Source organism: Lissotriton helveticus, chromosome 3_1 (genome assembly GCF_964261635.1).
Source record: "Lissotriton helveticus chromosome 3_1, aLisHel1.1, whole genome shotgun sequence".
Lineage (NCBI taxonomy): Eukaryota > Metazoa > Chordata > Amphibia > Caudata > Salamandridae > Lissotriton > Lissotriton helveticus.
This window is the reverse complement of record NC_136061.1, coordinates 1385327185-1385342109: the sequence shown is the minus strand read 5'-3', so window position 1 is coordinate 1385342109 and position 14925 is coordinate 1385327185. Positions and strand designations below refer to the sequence as shown.

General features: G+C 54.3%; 1 protein-coding gene across 2 annotated transcripts in view; it reads left to right on the top strand.

Moving 5' to 3' along the window:
- Window positions 1–14925, top strand: part of SLC49A4 (solute carrier family 49 member 4) — a 670368-nt gene that overhangs the window by 421602 nt on the left and 233841 nt on the right. The gene's annotated exons all lie outside the window — the stretch shown is intronic.

Sequence of the window (14925 nt, the reverse complement as noted above, 5' to 3'; positions counted from 1 at the left end):
GCCACTGAAGGTAGTCCTCAAAACATAGCAGTAGAGGCAGTACCTATTGCCACCTACCTGGTGCCCCGGCTTCAGTAGGATCACCAAGATGCAGGCCTGCTAGGACAGAGACCAGGCATCACACCACTAGGCATCCTCTCAGTCCTCCACATTGAGGCATAGCTCATCAGTTCAGCACTCTGAGGCCTTTCTGCAGTCGTTGTGAACAATAAGTATATTAAGTTGAGGGACACATCAGGACTACAGATATAATAGAAAGGGGTCACAAATTTAAATATGGGAATGTTATGACGGCCACCTTGCCAAGCCTCATACCCATATTTTAGATTTAAGTACACACTAAGTGAGCAGTACCGTTACTTATGTTTAATGTTCGTGGCATGTGTAGCTGTAGATTCCTGCCTTCTAGTGTTGGGATCAGACATGTGCAACTTGTTTTTCTTCAAAGAAGTCTTTCGAGTAACTCGTCCTATTAGTGGATATGCGCATGGTCATCAATTCCTTGAATTGTTTTTTTCTGCCTTTGTGGTAGGAAATGCTTTAACAAGCTCTGGGTCGACGCCTCGTGGCGTTGTCTTTGGGCCCGTTCCGATCCTCTTCACTTCTCGGTATTGTCATGTTTCCTCTTTCGTCTTGAATTAACATTTTTCATCTGATTTGACTTACAAGACTCCTCTGACTCCCCTTCTGAGGCCATTTCCAGGCAGTTTGGACCTTGAGAATGTCCAGCAAATTATGGAAAGAAAAACATTTTTAAACTACCTTAGGTGTCACACAAAGTTTTCATGGAAATACCTTCATAAGTTGAAGTTGTGTAATCTGTGTCTGTTTCCGAACAACAACACCTCCTATGAAGTTTGCCTCGCCTTTTGCAGCAAGAAAACTGTTTGTTATGGTCAAGATCGACACCTTGCGTCCATGGCACACAGACAAAGTGGTGACACTCAAGATCTCTTCAGCGAAGAAGGCCTCAAAGGCGACCACCAGCTGGGAACATCTGCTGTGTAGGTTCAAGTCTGCTCACTTTGCCACTGGTTTCAAGCTAGCCTGGCAAAAACGGTCCCAGGATGCTTGTTTCCGGTCCAGGTTAGACCTGGCTTGGCTGTTCGGATTGGACTGTTCCCATGAACAATAGGGTCAAGACTGGTTTGCATATGGCTGGGTCTGAACTGGGGTGGCAAAGTGAGCTAAAGAATGATGGAGTCAACCCAGATCTGTGATTGGGGGTTAGTGTCTGAAAAGTTTCAGCACTCCATCCATCTTCTTTGTTTGCCGTTAAGTTTGCAGTGTATGCACAGATGTGGGTCCCTTGCTCACTTTGTCACTGGATTTAAGGTAGCCTGGCTGATGAGGGGTGTTACCTCAAAACCGGTCCCAGGATGCTTTTTTCCAGATTGGGGGTGAGTGTCTGAAAAGGTTCAGCACTCCATCCATCATCTTGTGTTTGCTCTGCTCCTGCGAAGACTTCAACTCCAATTCAAAGGTCAATGAACCGCCGCCTTCTCTGGAACAAAGAAGAAGACTCGTGTCATGAATACAACCTTCCTTCCTCCTCTTCTGCCCTGGCATCAAATGGAGGCTAAGCACCACCCTCGAGGGCATTTGGGATTGAGACCTGAAGCCAGACACCAGGCTTCTGGTCTACCACTGCCTCAAGGATATGGTCAGCACCGACAGCACGCTTCGGACTCCGGATTGAGTCAGCCACCGGCGCCAAAGCAGATACTGAAGCTGGGCTATTTGAAAACCTTTTTGGACCCGCAGTTCTCGGCACAGATGTCAAAAACCATTTTCGACGTGAATCCTTTGCGCCAACAGTGTACAGGGTCTCCTCGAAACACTTGTCACATCAGTCCCCATCTCCTTTCGGCTCCGAAAACCAGGAGCAGCCCATTATTCTGTGGGTCCAGGAGGAACTAGATGCTTAACAAAAACGAATCCATATTCACCTACAGACTGGTCAAATCCTCGTTTGCTCCCAACAAAGCTGAAAAACTCTATCCCCCCCGAAGCGCCAGCTCACCTTTAAGAAAGCCATAGATGTCCCACCTCAGAGGCAGCATCAAAGACTCCAAAGAGACACGACAAGGCAAACAGTTCACCTCCGTTGCCCCAACTTCCACCATAGTGTCTTCCTCTTCCTCCTCCTCCTCCTTTACCAGACAGGTCACCTCCTCCTCGCCCATCTTTTCCACCTCTTTACACTCTACCTCTCTCACCGTTGATGCGCCAACAGTCTGGGTATGAAAGACATAGTCCAGGCTCTCCTCACGTCCAGCTCTTTGAGCCCCATCCGCAGGATGACACATGTAATTATATTGAACCCCCAGGGGACACTGTACGACCTGTACCCTGCCCACCTGTCACCACCTGATGACACCTACCATGAGATTCTCCACAGGGCAGCCACCTGCAACAGTGTAAAATACACATAGACCTAGAGAATACCGATTTTTCTCATGGAGACACTATCCTGCACCCAGCACTCCATGAAGTACTGCCCCATGGTCAAGGGTATGCTGTAAACCGCTCCCGATATATTCAAAGAGCCAGTCTTATCCTGGGTTAATTCACAAGAAGTACAAGGTGTCCTCTTATGACCCTGCACACCTCAGGGGTCAGTTACTACTAGACTCCCTAGTGTTTCACATTTCCGTAAGCATGCAAATGCCCAGGGCAAGCACCCCCACCAGATAAGGAGAGTACAGAGATCGACAGAGTTGGTAAGTATGTCACTTCCCATTTGCAACTCACTGGCGCATTGCCCACTTAGTCGGATTGCTCTCTCATTATGACATCGCCCACTGGGATGAAATGGAGGAAATTCTACAGCACATTGCTCACCAATACCGCAAAGAGGGCTTGGACCTCGTTGCAGAGGTCAAGCTTATTTCCAATGCCACCATCTGCTGTGCCCTTGACACTGCTGGCATTGCTGCTCGCAGAGTCAATTCTAGTATATTTAATCACAGACATCTGGACATATAGATTTGAGCGTTAGCGGCAAAGTTATTGTGAATTATGCGGCATGGGGATATTAGGGAAAATATATATGAATTTAGATAAGGCAACAATTTTGGCTACAGCTAATCCCCCTGTCCATGTTGGTATTCTTTCCTCAAGCCAGGACATGGCCACACCATAGTTGGCATGCCCCAGTTCATCCACGTCATGGCTGATCCAGAGGCCAAGATAGGTCACTGGCTCCAAGACCCACCGCGAGGGGAACTCTGATGCAAATGGCTGTGGGCTGGCAGTGAGTGGAAACAGATGGATTGAGCCCAATTTATTGGGATGCAGGAGTGGCTTCCAAATCTAATTCTACCCATAAGATTGGATCGAGATTCGCCTTACAGTCACGCACACAGAGTGCAACATCATCTGCGTATATGGAAATAAAAAACCTGCGTGCCATAAAGTTAAGCCCCCATTGAGAGTGATGCTGCCGCACTTTGGCCGCAAGCAGCTCTATCTCTACAGCGAAAAGAACTGAAAGGAGGGGGCATCCCTGCCAGCACCACATGTGATCGGAAAAGGATCTGATATCTTCCCATTTTAGTGTATTCTGGCCATTGGGGAGGTGTATAGTAGTTTGATAAGGTACACAAACCCCGGACTGAGTCCAAAGCGAGAGGGAAGAAAGAATAGAAAAGCCCACTTCAATTAATCAAACACCTTTGTAGTGTCTAGTAGAGCTGCGACTGCAGTGAAGTTGGGCTCCACCCTTGCATAATAGCTAACAGCATGGAAAGACTGTGTGCAGTGGATCGCCCAGGCATAAACCAAGATTTGTCTGGGCATAGGATGTTGGGCACAAAAGTGAGGAGACGGTTAGCTATGAGTTTGAAGAATATTTTGTTGTCTCTTTTTATCATCGATAAAGGCATATAGGAATCACACCGGTTCGCCGGCTTGTTGGGTTTGAGTAGCCTGAGCAATGGGGGCAATTCATCTGACAACAGAGAGACATCAAACATAGCTAGCAGGTGTGGGCTTAGTAGGGCAGTGTATTTCTTGTAAAAGGAAGTTGTGAGTCTATCAAGGCCAGGCGCCTTATCACGGTGGAGGCTCTGTATGACCTGTAGTACTTCTTCTGTGAATGGAGTATCTAAAAATGGGCGATGGAGGCGGTCCAGCCAGAGCAACTGTATAGTGTCTAGGTAAGTTATATTCAATGAGTTTTTTGCGAAAGGTTGCCATAGCGGAGGAACTTCTAGATTTACAGAGTTCTAGATTGATCGCTCGGAGTTCGTGCTACAGCACTGCAAGGCGTGCTTTTATTGCCTTGAGGACCTCTGCTTGCTTGGCGATACACGCGCCTCGAATCACAACCTTGAAGGCCTCTCATCCACCGACGGGGAAAAGACTGAACCCCCATTTGAGCAAAATATTCAATGATGGCAGTGCTGATCTCGGTTCTGAAGGCAGTTCTGTTTTCGCTGTTGCTGACTAATTGTCCTCTTCTGTACCCACACCTATGTCCAACACGTATTTGCCCTTCCTCTTTGTACCTACCTCCTCTTGCCCCTCTTCCCCACCCCCAACCCCTACAGAGATCATTTTAGGCTTTCCCACAATCCCTTGTGCTTTACCTGGCGCTAAGGAGGGTGCCCGTGATGCTGCAGTCCGCCTTGCCATGTGGGTCATGTTCCTGGCCACCATGGTTATCTTTTCCGCAGGTTCCACCGCCAGACGTGTCACCTGTCACACACTATGAGACACATTACTCTGCCCCACTGTGTCCCCATCATCCACTTCTCTTACTTCACCCTCTTCTAAGCTTTCTTCATCATAATCCAATTCCTACCACCACTCGCTACCCTCCTTCTGCAGCCCATTGGGCCCTCAATTCACTCCTTCAGGAGGGGCTGACTGCACCCGCTGGTTCTCCCCGGCACCCTTCGCCGTCATATTCTTGTTTCCTTATCGCCCTGTAGACTGTTGAGGTCCATCAGGTGTTGGGTCCAGCGAGACCACTCGGGGCCTATTTCTGCCAGCCGCAACGGGATCCCCGCCAATACTGGGCGTGCCGCGCGAGGCTCCGCCCTCCCTTTTACTCTGCACCTCTCCCAGCTCTGCCAAGTCTAAAACCTGCTGTTGCTCCCTCACCTGCAATAAAAAGGATAGGTCTGGTGTGCTGGGCCTACATGCCCCCTCCCCTACCCCCTTTCCCCCCTTCCTACTGACCCCTAATGTATTCTCAGCCCAACTGTGTCCCACCTTAAACAAATTCCCCACTTCCTGATTGCTGAAACCTCCTTCCTCCCTGCTCCATTCCAGGCTAATCGGCCGGCTCCACCCCCTCCCAATCTGCCTGGGGGGGGCATACCTTTCAGGCTTTGGCCGCCCCCCAAACCTCCTTCTCCTTTGTGTTAGTTAGTTTTAGGGTAGTGGCGTATGTAAGGGGCATTGTCTTAGTTCCTTTTTGTTACCTCTCTGTTGCACGGTCGAGTGTAGAAAGTGAATTCAACTGAGCAATTTTAGTTTTTTGAGTCTCAAACGTAAGAGAGTGTGGAGTAAGGAATCTTCCTATCTTCATCTCTGACATGGTAGTGTCTCATCAGAGGGAAGGAAAATCTTGCAATTTTTTTACGCTAAGAGAGCAGTGTCTCTTCTTCGAGTCTGCTCTCTTCTTATGAGCAGTGTGTTGCAGCATGTTCCTGAATGCCAAGAGTGAGAGAGATATCGGAGAGTCTTCCAATCAGTTTTTTAGGTCGAGCCTAAGCCATCCCATTAGGGATGCTTGGCGAGATATAAAGTAAGGGCTCTGAAAAATGCACCCAAAGGCGGATTGCCTACAGTGCATGTGAGCCGGGCGCGTGCACATCGCACACCATTGGCATCAGACTTCAAAGGAAGCTGCTCCCCCGCCCCCCTCCTCGCAATGCCAGAGCTTGTTCTTGGTCCTGTTGTTCAGTGTTGCCCCTTCCTGCCTGCTCCCCGCTTCAGTGCCCCGCACCCCGAGCGGTGATCTGCCCACTCCCCGCCTCTGTGTTCTTGCTTTCTCTTTTCTCGCTCCCATCAAGCTTGCTCTCGCTCCCTCTTCTTTTTTCCTCCCTATATTTTTCTCTCAATCTATTATTTCTTTTCACCTCTCTATTCTATCTTCAGTCTCTTTCCTCGCATCTCTGCCTCCTTCTCTGTACTTTTCTCTGTTCTCTCTTTTTCTCCCACTCCACATTTCCTTGCTTCATTTCTCTGTCCGTTTCCTCTCCTACTCTGCTCTCTCACCTTCCCTATCATTAACACATAGTCAGTCCTCGGGATCTTCCCATCTCTTCAAGTCCACACCCTCGTTAGCATATGCTGTCATCTTCTCTCCTCCAAGCCCCCCCATCGCATTTCTCTAGGCTGTTTATACGTCCTGAAAACTTGTTTCAATTTCGTCCATCATGAACCTATTTACATACCACTCTATACAGTCGTAGGACTTATTTTTCCATACTATGTTACTAGCTACCAATGGGTAGACCAACCTTTCATCCTTCCAATGCTGGTAAAAGGAGTCCTAACTCTTATGGGCAAAGGTACGCTAAGTGTTTGTGGTATAGTGCTAGTTATTGGCACGTTTCAGAAACATGTTGCAGAAATAATAATATTAACCTATCTACTGATGGGGCTGTTTTAGCTTGAGAAAGAAAAAAGAAAAAATATGTTTCTACATTTTGCCTACCAAAGGGGGTTTCTGTGTCCACCACATCTGGAGTTAACTTATGTGAGGAACGGAACCAAACACAGCCACACAGATTAACACATACTTAGAAACACACAGAAAGCACAGACACTCGCACATATAAAAACACTCATAGAAACAAGTATAGAAGACACACAAACACGATACATACCCAAGCACCAAAGATACACAGGCACACAATGGTACGCAATATATTTATATATACAATAAACACAAGTATGCAAGAACACTTACAAGCACTTATACAGACTCACAAGCACACATACAAGACTCAGGCACACACAAACACACAGACAACGGCACCAAAATGCAGGTCAGCACACACACATGCTACCACATTTACAGTATGGGCATATAAATATTCCCCGCGTTTCTCTTTAGCACCAGGACGCACAGCACCCAAGCCAGTGCAGTGTGTATCCCTGCCCAGCTCTCTGGGTGTAGCAGGACGCACTGCATCCAAGCTAGTCCAAGCCACAACAAGCATTGGCATAGCCAATACGTCTCGCCTTTGGGACCTTAGTGTTTAGCCATGCAATGGTTGATGTTGCACCAAGGATATTGTGCTGCATAACTAAATACTTATAAGGTCCCAAAAGCAAGACCTATTGGCTATGCCAATGCAGAACCGGTTTCTAAACCCAAACAATCCTTGCCAATAACTGACGGAGAAACCAGCAGCTCCGTTGTGTAAACACAACTATTGTTGCGTGAAGGGGCCAGTCCCCTCTGAACATTGGGCACCACCGCATCCACCACCACTGTGTCCTCCACATCCACCACCACCACCACCTCCTCCACCACCACCACATCCACCACGTCCACCACCTCTAAATCCACCACCAGGTCCACCACCACTACATCCACCACCACGTCCACCACCACCATGTCCACCACCACCACGCCCACCTCCACCACAATGACGTCCACCACCACCATATCCACCACATCCACCACCATATCATCCACCACCATATCATCCACCACCACATCCACCACCACCACATCCACCACCACCACATCCACGTCCACCACCTCCACGTCCACCACCACGTCACCACCACATCCACCACCACCACCATGTCCACCACCACCATGTCCACCACCACCATGTCCACCACCACCACGTCCATCACCACCACGTCCACCACCACATCCACCACCACTACGTCCATCACCACGTCCACCACCACGTCTACCACCACCACCACATCCACCACCACCACATCCACCACCACATCCACCAACCACCTCCACAATCACCACCTCCACCACCACCACATCCACCACCACATCCACCACCACATCCACCACCACCACGTCCACAATCACCACCTCCACCACCACCACGTCCACCACCTCTAAATCCACCATCACGTCCACCACCACGTCCACCACCACCATGTCCACCACCACGTCCACCACCACCACACCCACCTCCACCACGTCCACACCACCATATCCACCACCACCACATCCACCACCACATCCACCACCACATCCACCACCTCCATGTCCACCACCACGTCCACCACCACCACGTCCACCACCACCACGTCCACCACCTCCATGTCACCACCACATCCACCACCATGTCCACCACCACCACGTCCATCACCACCACGTCCATCACCACCACGTCCACCACTACCACATCCACCACCACTACGTCCACCACCACTACGTCCACCACCACTACGTCCACCACCACCACGTCCACCACCACCACGTCCACCACCACCACCACCACCACCACCACCACATCCACCACCACCACATCCACCACCACATCCACCACCACGTCCACCACCATCACATCCGCCACCACCGCGTCCACCACCACCGTGTCCACCACGTCCAACACCACCACATCCACCACCACCACATCCACCACCACCACGTCCACCACGTCCACAATCACCACCTCCACCAACACCACCACATCCACAATCACCACCTCCACCACCACGTCCACCACCACCACGTCCACCACCAACACGTCCACCACCAACACGTCCACCACCAACACGTCCACCACCAACACACCCACCTCCACCACCATGTCCACTGCCCACCACCACCACCTCATCCACCACCACCACATCCACCACCACCATGTCTACGACCACCACCACGTCCACCACTACATCCACCAACACCATGTCCACCACATCCACCACCACCACACCCACCACCACTACCATGTCCAAAACCACATCCACCACTACCACATCCAGCACCACCACCCCCACCACATCCATCCCCACCACGTCCATCACCACCATGTCCACAACCACCACGTCCACCACCACGTCCACCACCACACCCACCACCACTCCCACCACGTCCACCACCACATCTACCACCACTACGTCCACCATGTCCACCACCCTCATGTCCACCACCACCATGTCCACCACCACTATGTCCACCATGTCCACCACCACTATGTCCACCATGTCCACCACCATGTCCACCACCATGTCCACCACCACGTCCACCACCACGTCCACCACCACGTCCACCACCACATCCACCACCACATCCACCACGTCCACCACCACCACGCCCACCACCACCACATCCACCACCACCGCGTCCACCACCACCGTGTCCACCACGTCCACCACCACCACCACCACATCCACCACCACACCCACCACCACACCCACCACCACCACGTCCACCACCACCACGTCCACAATCACCACCTCCACCAACACGTCCACAATCACCACCTCCACCACGTCCACCACATCCACCACCATCACGTCCACCACCACTACATCCACCACCACCATGTCCACCACCACGTCCACCACCACCACACCCACCTCCACCACACCCACCTCCACCACCACCACGTCCACACCACCATATCCACCACCACCACATCCACCACCACATCCACCACCACCACATCCATCACATCCACCACCTCCACGTCCACCACCATGTCCACCATCACGTCCACCACCACCACGTCCACCACCACCACGTCCACCATGTCCACCACCTCCACGTCACCACCACATCCACCACCATGTCCACCACAACCACCATCACGTCCATATACACCACGTCCACCACTACCACGTCCACCACCACTACGTCCACCACCACTACGTCCACCACCACCACGTCCACCACCACCACCACATCCACCACCACCACCACATCCACCACCACCACCACGTCCACCACCACCACGTCCACCACCACCACATCCACCACTACCACATCCACCACCACCGCGTCCACCACCACCGCGTCCACCACGTCCAACACCACCACATCCACCACCACACCCACCACCACCACGTCCACCACCACCACGTCCACAATCACCACCTCCACCAACACCACCACGTCCACAATCACCACCTCCACCGCCACCACCACCACGTCCACCACGTCCACCACCACCACGTCCACCACCAACACGTCCACCACCAAAACACCCACCTCCACCATGTCCACCACCACCACCTCATCCACCACCACCACATCCACCACCACCACCGCGTCCACCACCACCACCGCGTCCACCACCACCGTGTCCACCACGTCCAACACCACCACATCCACCACCACACCCTCCACGTCCACCACCACCACGTCCACAATCACCACCTCCACCAACACCACCACGTTCACCACCAAAACACCCACCTCCACCATGTCCACCACCACCACCTCATCCACCACCACCACATCCACCACCACCATGTCTACGACCACCACCACGTCCACCACCACTACATCCACCACCACCATGTCCACCACGTCCACCACCACCACACCCACCACCACTACCATGTCCAAAACCACATCCACCACTACCACATCCAGCACCACCACCACATCCATCACCACCACGTCCATCACCACCACGTCCATCACCACCATGTCCACAACCACCACGTCCACCACCACCACACCCACCACCACTCCCACCACGTCCAACACCACATCTACCACCACTACGTCCACCACCACCATGTCCACCACCACCATGTCCACCACCACCATGTCCACCACCCCCATGTCCACCACCACCATGTCCACCACACCCATGTCCACCACACCCACCACCACCATGTCCACCACCACTACGTCCACCACCACCACGTCCACCACCACATCCACCACCACGTCCACCACCACATCCACCACCACGTCCACCACCACCACGTCCACCACCACCACATCCACCACCACCGCGTCCACCACCGTATCCACCACCACACCCACCACCACCACCACGTCCACCGCCACCACGTCCACAATCACCACCTCCACCAACACGTCCACAATCACCACCTCCACCACGTCCACCACCACCACATCCACCACACCACGTCCACCACCACCACGTCCACCACCACCACGTCCACCACCACCACGTCCACCACCAACACGTCCACCACCAACACGTCCACCACCAACACACCCACCTCCACCACCATGTCCACCACCACATCCACCACCACCACATCCACCACCACCATGTCTACGACCACCACCACGTCCACCACCACTACATCCACCACCATGTCCACCACGTCCACTACCACCACACCCACCACCACTACCATGTCCAAAACCACATCCACCACTACCACGTCCACCACCACCACGTCCACCACCACCACGTCCACCGCCACCATGTCCACCACCACCACACCCACCACCATGTCCACCACCACCCTGTCGACCACCACCACATCCTCCACCACCATGTCCACAACCACCATGTCCACCACCACCATGTCCTCCACCACCACCATGTCCACCACCACCACGAGGCCACTACCACGTCCACCACTACATCCACCACCACCACGTCCACCACCACGTCCACCACCACCACATGTACCACCGCCAGTTCCACCACCACCACGTCCACCACCACCGCGCCCACCACCACAGCGTCCACCACTTCCACGTCCACCACCACCGCGTCCACCACCACCACGTCCACCACCACCATACCCATCTCCTCCACCACATCCACCATCACGTCCACCACCACCACGTCCACAATCACCACCTCCACCACCACTACATCCACCACATCCACCACCACTACATCCACCACATCCACCACCACTACATCCACCACGTTCATCACCACTACATCCACCACGTCCATCACCACGATGTTCACCATCACCACCACCACCATGTCCACCACCACTACCACCGCATCCACCACCACCACATCCACAACCTCCATGACCACCACGTCCACAACCTCCACGACCACCACCACTACCACCACATCCACCACCACCACATCCACAACCTCCATGACCACCACGTCCACAACCTCCACCACCACCACCACCACAACATCCACCACCACTATGTCCACCACCACCATGTCCACCACCACCATGTCCACCACCAGACCCACCTCCACCACGTCCACCACCACACCCACCTCCACCACGTCCACCACCACCACATCCACCACCACGGCACCACCACCACGTCCACCACCACCACCACGTCCACCACCATGTCCATCATGTCCACAACCACCACGTCCATCACCACCATGTCCACAACCACCATGTCCTCCACCACCATGTCCACCACTGCGTCCACCACCACCACATCCACCACCATGTCACCCACCACACCCACCTTCAACACCACCTCCACCACATCCACAATCACCACCTCCACCACCAATACATCCACCACCACTACATCCACCACCACTACATCCACCACCACCACCTCCATCACCACCACCACCACCACCCACCACCACCATGTCCACCACTACTACCACCACATCCACAACGACCACCACGTCCACCACCACCACAACCACCGCCACCACTACGTCCACCACCACTACGTCCACAACCACCATTTCCACCACCACCATGTCCACCACGTCCACCACCACCACGTCCACCACCACCACCACCATGTCCACCACCACTACCACATCCACCACCACATCCACCACCACATCCACCACCACGTCCACCACCACCACCACGTCCACCACCACCTCAACTTTCACCACCATTACGTCCACCACCACCTTGTCCACCACCACTACGTCCACCACCACCTTGTCCACCACCACCTTGTCCACCACCACTTCGTCCACCACCACTTCGTCCACCACCACCTTGTCCACCACATCCACCACCACCACCATGTCCACCACCACCATGTCCACCACCACCATGTCCACCACCACCACATCCACCACCACCACGTCCACCACTACCACGTCCAACACCACTACGTCCACCACCACTATGTCCACCACCACCACATCCACCAGGTCCACCACCACCACCACATCCACCACCACCACATCCACCACCACCGCGTCCACCACCACCGTGTCCACCACGTCCAACACCACCACATCCACCACCACACCCACCACCACCACGTCCACCACCACCACGTCCACAATCACCACCTCCACCAACACGTCCACAATAACCACCTCCACCACCACCACCTCCACCACGTCCACCACCACCACGTCCACCACCAACACGTCCACCACCAACACACCCACCTCCACCACCACCACCACCATGTCCACCGCCCACCACCACCACTTCATCCACCACCACCACATCCACCACCACCATGTCTACGACCACCACCACGTCCACCACCACTACATCCACCACCACCATGTCCACCACGTCCACCACACCCACCACCACTACCATGTCCAAAACCACATCCACCACTACCACATCCAGCACCACCACATCCATCACCACCTGTCCATCACCACCATGTCCACAACCACCACGTCCATCACCACCACGTCCATCACCACCATGTCCACAACCACCACGTCCATCACCACCACACCCACCACCACTCCCACCACGTCCACCACCACATCTACCACCACTACGTCCACCACCACCATGTCCACCACCCCCATGTCCCCCACCACCATGTCCACCACACCCACCACCACCATGTCCACCACACCCACCACCACCATGTCCACCATCACTACGTCCACCACCACCACGTCCACCACCACCACGTCCACCACCACATCCACCACCACATCCACCACCACGTCCACCACCACCACGTCCACCACCACCACGTCCACCACCACCACGTCCACCACCACCACATCCACCACCACCACGTCCACCACCACCGTGTCCACCACGTCCAACACCACCACCACGTCCACCACGTCCAACACCACCACCACCACGTCCAACACCACCACCACATCCACCACCACACCCACCACCACCACCACCACGTCCACCACCACCACGTCCACAATCACCACCTCCACCAACACGTCCACAATCACCACCTCCACCACGTCCACCACCACCACATCCACCACATCCACCACCACCACGTCCACCAGCAACACGTCCACCACCAACACATCCACTACCAACACGTCCACCACCAACACGTCCACTACCAACACGTCCACCACCAACACACCCACCTCCACCACCATGTCCACCGCCCACCACCATGTCTGACCACCACCACGTCCACCACCACTACATCCACCACTATGTCCACCATGTCCACTACCACCACACCCACCACCACTACCATGTCCAAAACCACATCCACCACTTCCACGTCCACCACCACCACCATGTCCACCACCACCACATCCACCACCACCATGTCCACCACCACCACACCCACCTCCACCACCACCATGTCCACCACCACTACTACCACCACCATGTCCACCACCACCCTGTCGACCACCACCACATCCTCCACCACCATGTCCACAACCACCAAGTCCACCACAAAATCCACCACCACCATGTCCTCCACCACCACCACCAACATGTCCACCACCACCACGAGGCCACTACCACGTCCACCACTACATCCACCACCACCACGTCCACCACCACGTCCACCACCACCACATGTACCACCACCAGTTCCACCACCACCACATCCACCACCACCGCGTCCACCACCACCGCGTCTACCACCACCGCGCCCACCAACACACGTCCACCACCACCATGTCCACCACCACACCCACCTCCTCCACCACATCCACCATAACATCCACCACCACCACAATCACCACCTCCACCACCACTACATCCACCACATCCACCACCACTACATCCACTACGTTCATCACCACTACATCCACCACGTCCATCACCACCATGTCCACCATCACCACCACCACCATGTCCACCACCACATCC